The sequence below is a fragment of the Apostichopus japonicus genome, chromosome 2 (assembly GCF_037975245.1).
Source record: "Apostichopus japonicus isolate 1M-3 chromosome 2, ASM3797524v1, whole genome shotgun sequence".
NCBI classification, from domain to species: Eukaryota; Metazoa; Echinodermata; class Holothuroidea; order Aspidochirotida; family Stichopodidae; genus Apostichopus; species Apostichopus japonicus.
In genome coordinates, this window is record NC_092562.1 from 29,374,280 (window position 1) to 29,380,801 (window position 6,522).

Below are 6,522 nucleotides of genomic sequence, written 5' to 3' on the forward strand. Positions count from 1 at the left end.
TGATAGGTTTCATCATAAAACTGTAACGATACAATTAACCTTATGCAAGATTTCAACTTAAGCAAAGGAAACCATTCTGAGATCCCGATAAGCTCTTTACTCAGAAGGGTCTCGTGTTATTTTGTTTTTTAATTTTCTCCTGTTTAAGTTCACACAACTTATCAATAACATTAAATTGATATTGAAAGACGAAAAAGACTGAGAATAAATCAACAGAAATGAATTGGGACTTTTCATCTTCATTGGAGTTTGGAAAACCTGTGTCATTTCTAGGTTTTCCTTGCCTTACTTTCAAAGATCTCCTCGCCCCATACCCACTCCCTTAGCAAGATATGTTATCTGTACCCTGTTATGTAAACAAATTTTTTACTAGTTCTACGACTTATTGAAAACATTACATTAACATTGAAAGAGGAAAGACGAAAGAGACTGAGAATAAATCAACAGAAATGATTTGGGACTTTTCATCTTTATTGGAGTTTGGAAAACCTGTTTCTCCCCGCCCCCACCCTACCCCTCCCGCCCTTAGCAAGATATGTTATCTGTACCCTGTTATTTAAACTAATTTGGTCATAGATGTTTGGTGCGTACGTAGATGGAGCTTCTTGGAAAGATTTTGGATTCACTACTAAGGCTACAGGCCAAATTTCTAAGCAAAGGAAACTTTTCTGAGATCCCGATAAGCTCTTTAATCAGAAGTCTAATAATAATTTTCTTTCATTTTCTCCAGTTCAAGTTCTACGACTTATTGATAACATTACATTGACATTGAAAGAGGAAAGAGACTGAGAATAATTCAACAGAAATGAATTGGGACTTTTCATCTTTATTGGAGTTTGGAAAATATGTGTAATTGCCGTAGTTTCCCTAGCTTACTTTCATAGACCACACCCCCTTGGCAAGATCTGTTATCTGTACACTGTACCCGAGGCACCGGGAGTCCGATCTTGTCAACTCACGAACTATGTAATTATATTTGCTGACTTGATGCTGGTTAGCACTTATCGCTGATTTACGAAGCCTTTCTGACCTCAACATGCTACACCTTTCACACTTCGAGGAATAGTAATGGCACCATAAACTGTCCAATCATGTAGTGAGCATTTTACCAATGAATATTCATAACCCAATCGGAAGACCAATTCTTCGTCAGTTATTTTACTCGGCATAAAACCCATCCAAGAAGAGATGATATAATTAATATTTTTAATTTGCAGCCACTTCAAACGTTCAAGTTCCGCAGAGAGGTTCAGCAGCGATAAAAAAGTAACTATTGAAAGATAAGAGACGTTACTTCGACAGTGAGACAGGTAATAATTACTTTTAATTTTCTTATCATTCAATGATTGATATTTTAGAAAACGGGCTCTCTAACTCGAATATTTGGGTAGGTTTAATCGGTCGATATTATCTTACTCCTTAAAATTTATTTTATATTTAATCCACTAAGAAAAAGTTCAGGATTTTATTTTAAGCATATATCGTTTACTTCCATGCATAGTTAAGGAATGTCTCCATGGATGTAATTATTCCCCTATTTGGCAAGTTTCAGACCTAATTCTCACCTTAATCTCGCTTTATCTGCCTTAAAATTGTTCATAAAATGCGGTTTAAATATTGAACAACAGCTGACTGCTATTATGTCATGCAGATGTTTGGAAATGTTGTAGAACTACGAGATAATGAGTTAATCAATACAATCTTCAAAAAGACAAAACATTTGGAAACGGAATTTTCTTTTAACATACGCGCTTAATCATTTCGACAAGTTGACTATGAATTTAACTAGATACTGTTTGAGTTCATATTAACTTTAATTGGAAAACACATACATTTAACTAGCAGAATTGACCTGAACACTAAAATTAAATTTCAGTAATAAAGTCACTTAATAGTCGCGTGTCTGCTTGTTTAGGCTTTAAAATTCTTGCAATATCACATCAAGAGTTCTGGGTTATAACAAAATAAAGCAGTAAACTTGAAAATTGGTTAGTATGTAAACACTTGGGCTATTTTAATATATATGTAGAGGCTTATATTTGTAAATACCTTATTTGTTCTGTTTTCATGAGACTTCAAGTTAAAGTAATATATTAGATATCTGCAGGTATCCTGAATAGTGTAAGACAGAAACACTGGCATTTAATTTCATGATGAATTAGAGACCAGTCCAAACATTGCTTAATTTGACTGCATTTTACGAACAACAATAGTAATATCAAACCATCACGCATTTTATGTTACATGTTGCCTTATAACCTGATTTCGGAAATGGGTTAATTATTGGTGAAACAAAGAAGGAGGATATAATGTTCACGTAACTTTCATGTTGATTCCCATGCAATGTGGAGTTACATTTGTCGATACACATTGTGGTATTTAATTAGTCTAATTAAATTAGTCTTGCATCCACTTTTCGTTCTTTGTCTACCATGATTGGGAATACTAAGTATACATTACAGTAAATGTTTAAAAAATTGTTCCTAAGAACTCCGATCCGATAATTAACATTTCCATATTTGCAAATTTGCATTCAGAGATCATGAGTGTTGTTATGCATCACTGAGCATGTGCTTTAAGTTAACGTCTGAGGTGATATTATCGTAAACGAACCAAGCTACCAGGAAAAAATTTAGACTAACGTTCTTGTTAAGCATCTGATGATGATGGTAATTTAATGACGCTGATAGTTAAGGAACACGGCATATGCAAATGATGTTTCTTTATTCCGTTATTTGCTCTGTACTGCTCGTGAATAATTCATACAACAGACCATCAAAAGACATACTTGTACATGTAGACAGAGAAAAACAATAAAAGATATCGACGCAAAATCGATTCCAGTCAAAATAAGCTTATAGATAAATCCAAATATTTATACCAAAGCAGCCAATACTTTACCAACTTACCTTCCAAAATATTTCTTTGAAAAATACATCTTTGTTAATTTAACTAATCTTTCAAATAATCCATAGTTTCAATAAGTGATAGGGATTCCCTTTATGTTCTTACCATTGAGACAATCAAGTTTCACTAAAATAATGATACGATTCAAATGACAGAAAAAACCATCCGCAAACAGCATAACAGAAATATCAGTTAGATCAAGCAGTAGTCAAATATAATGTTTCTCCAATATGTAATTTCTTAACTAACGCTTGTCGGTAAATGCTTACGTTGGATGAAATCTCGTTTCAGTTACTTTTCACGAATCTTAACTTTCCGTTCGATATCAGAGAGCTACTTTGGACTTTGATACTGCCAAACTGTCTTATGGCTGACACTATACAAGTGTAACATAATAAAAATGATAGAATTCAATGGGTAACCAATGTTCTACGAAACTCTGATGGGTCGAATTCACGTTTGCAAAACGCTTGCGCATAGTTTCACTTTGAAGACACTGCATGGCAGGACTTCATATGTAAAAGTAGTGGACAACAACAACGAACTTTACTTGACTGTGAAAGCACGTCATCAGCCCTTCATTTCTTTTCAAATCGTTCCCTTACCTTACAGGCCTCAGAAAATGTCAGACGTCAAAGGTTACCAACAAGAAGCTGCTGCGTATCATCTCACCGAAAAAGAGGCTCATACATTCATTGAAAATGTTTTATCCATGACAGACTTCTCGCAAAAACTACTCGATGACAAACTGGCTTTCTTAGACAAACTCATTTATACTATGCACCAAACAATACCCTTTCAATCGGTCTATAGATGTAGCATTCCCTCGAAGGATAGACACAGACCATCCTTCTCTCTCATCAAAGAACACATGTTTAAGAAGTATGGCGGCACGTGCGAAACCATCCAGACCTTTTTCAAGTGTTTACTTGATTCGCTTGGCTATAAAACGGACTTTTTCCCAATGAACGTTTTGGGTCAAGGACATGTTGGAGTCATCGTGCATGACTTGGCATCTCAGGGCAGCAAACATGTAGTAGATGTTGGCTGTGTGTTTCCGACGTTTACAGCTATCCCGTTCAACTTTGGGAGGGAATCCGAAATATACTCCGTCTCGTTTTTAAAGTACAAGTACGTTCGGAGAGCAGACGGCATTGTGGAATGGTTGCACCAATCACGGAGCGATGAAAACGATTGGTTCAGGTTTGCAGAGATGGAGGTTACCAACTTGGTAACCGTTTCGTATTTCTTCGAGAGTACCGAACGTGATTTTGCGGATCCATCGAACCAATTCAATAGTATTCTACGCATTTCGCATTACAAAGGGAACTGCTTCTTTAGCGTGAAAGATAACACCGTGAAATGGAGCGAAGACCCACAACAAAAACTACTGAGTAAGAGAGTGGATACAAAGGAAGAAATCGAAACAATGCTTCACGAAGAATTTCCCCAATTTCCAATTGAAATAATCAAACAATGTGTGTCAAACACATTGTAAACATAACAGTCATGAACAGAAATAGACATACATGGCATTAGTGGTGTATTCATTTGTATCGAAATCCAAAGCGGATTTGCAATTTGACAGAACTGGGGGCATACTTATGACACGTGCGTTGTTAAAACTATCCCAATAACTTGTTCTCTTGCTTCTTAGTATAGGATGTAACGTAAACCTCTGGAGTAACAAGAAATAAAGCCTAACACATAATAATAATTTTTGAACCACCATATCACATTGTATGAGTTTGGTATTCAGACTAAGTAATAACAATAGCATTAAAAACAAAAGAAATGACAACTTGTAATGTTTTCAAACTTTTGCTAAGCTGCATTAATGTTATGTTCGACTGTTTGCAGGTATTGGTGCATCGTTATAACTTAGCAGTTTCTCTGTTTTATGTAAGAAAAAAATTGAACCGATAGCTTATTGTAATAATTATCGACAAATACTCCGATCGGTCAATCTGTCCATAATCCACTTTGATCTAATATCTGAATATCATTAAATTGAGGGGTCAACTATTGAAAACTTTTCGTAACTGTCTAAAAACGGTTTATGCGGCTATTCAATATTAAGACCAAATTACAAGGCAAAGCAGTAACCGGTAGTTTTTCGTAGTGGCTTTTGGTCTTGAGACAACTTCTTTCGTTTTAATACAAGGGTGTAATCATTAATGTTTCAATGTGTAAAGGATCCGTCCGAAAATGTTCATGAAGCTGACGACCAGACGATCAACTAACAACATGACGATGTCATTACATATCCCAAACTATTCGAAATAATAACAAGACAATGTTGGTAGCGAATAATACTCCTCTGGTCTCAATTATATTAGTATTTTCTCGTTTTGTAAAAAGTGTCATTAGTGAAATAAATGTTGCTTAATATTCAACTTTAATCTATTTTTCTTTTTTATTAATATGTTATCTGATGATTATTTCACACTTGTTCCTTTTTTTATATAGCTCATGTACCGCCATTACTTGCTGTATTGACTAACACACTTTTTTGTCAGTTTTCAAGCCCGCTGTATAGCATTGAAAGAGGCTGTTAAATGACAAACTTTACACGCCAAATGATAGCAACTGACATGACATATGGTAGCATACGCCCAGTAATAGACCCATTGACTTACACACTAAACCACAAAAGCAATGTGGTCTCTCAGTCTAGAGAGAAGATCTCATTAGCTAAACGCTACCCATCACCGGAGAGCTGACGAGTTGGCCTTTCATGACATTATCAATTTTTGTACCATGACGGGGCAGAATTTTTGCTATCTTCACTTAGTAGTATACAATTTTCGTACGCTGCTCCTGGGAAGCCTAAAGGGGTCTAAAATTTCCTCAATTAACCCATATTATTCACCACATGTTCTTCCATTCATGTTCTTCAACAGGCAAGTCACAACAAAACTAGATCATTTTTGACATTAGGTCAAAATATATTTTCTCGCGCTGCTTTTTGGCACTTTTCCTCGAAGAAGAACAATCGGGCTGATGGATATAGACTCTAAAAGGAGTATGCCACTTTAAAGTGATAAATGATTTTTTTAAATTTCAAAATGTTACTTTGTAGACGTCACAATTTTGTACACGTCACAATATAAACCACTACAGAATGTTATGCAATTATCATTTTGAGTCCGTAAAGATGTATTATCAGCGATTTCAGTATTTACGGTGCAGTGTGTTAATACACATATGAGAAATACTGTGTAGGCAGTAACCATGTCTACGTCTGCAGCAACATTTCCAGTCAACAATATTGATAAGCTGGACCAATTTGGGTGCATTTATGATTCTTGCAGGTTTTATTGGTATCCCTGATCACCGTCTACTTGGTCTGGCTTGCCCTACCTGCAGCAACATCATCCAGAGAAGGGGGGAGTGGGGGGGGGGGGGGGCTTTTTCGTAACTGGTTCTAAAAAGTGATGAAAACTACTTTTGTTTAGCCCAGCTGATTCCTCCCAAACTGACCTACAGGACATACCCCAATGTATTCCTGAACTCTTTGGAACATGTTGAACTGATATTTCATGTCACTCTAGTGCAACTGTTGAGTTACTAGGAATAAAAGAAGAGAATTGAAGGTGTTCTTTGCCAAACGCT

General features: G+C 35.8%; 1 long non-coding RNA gene across 1 annotated transcript; it reads right to left on the reverse strand.

The window, feature by feature from the left end:
- Positions 1–560: 560 nt before the first annotated feature.
- On the reverse strand, positions 561–3,509 carry LOC139955403 (uncharacterized). The gene is made up of 3 exons (XR_011788649.1): positions 3,013–3,509; positions 2,050–2,112; positions 561–1,270 (listed from the first exon to the last, which is right to left on the reverse strand). It is a non-coding gene; the product is annotated as an uncharacterized lncRNA (long non-coding RNA).
- Positions 3,510–6,522: the final 3,013 nt, after the last annotated feature.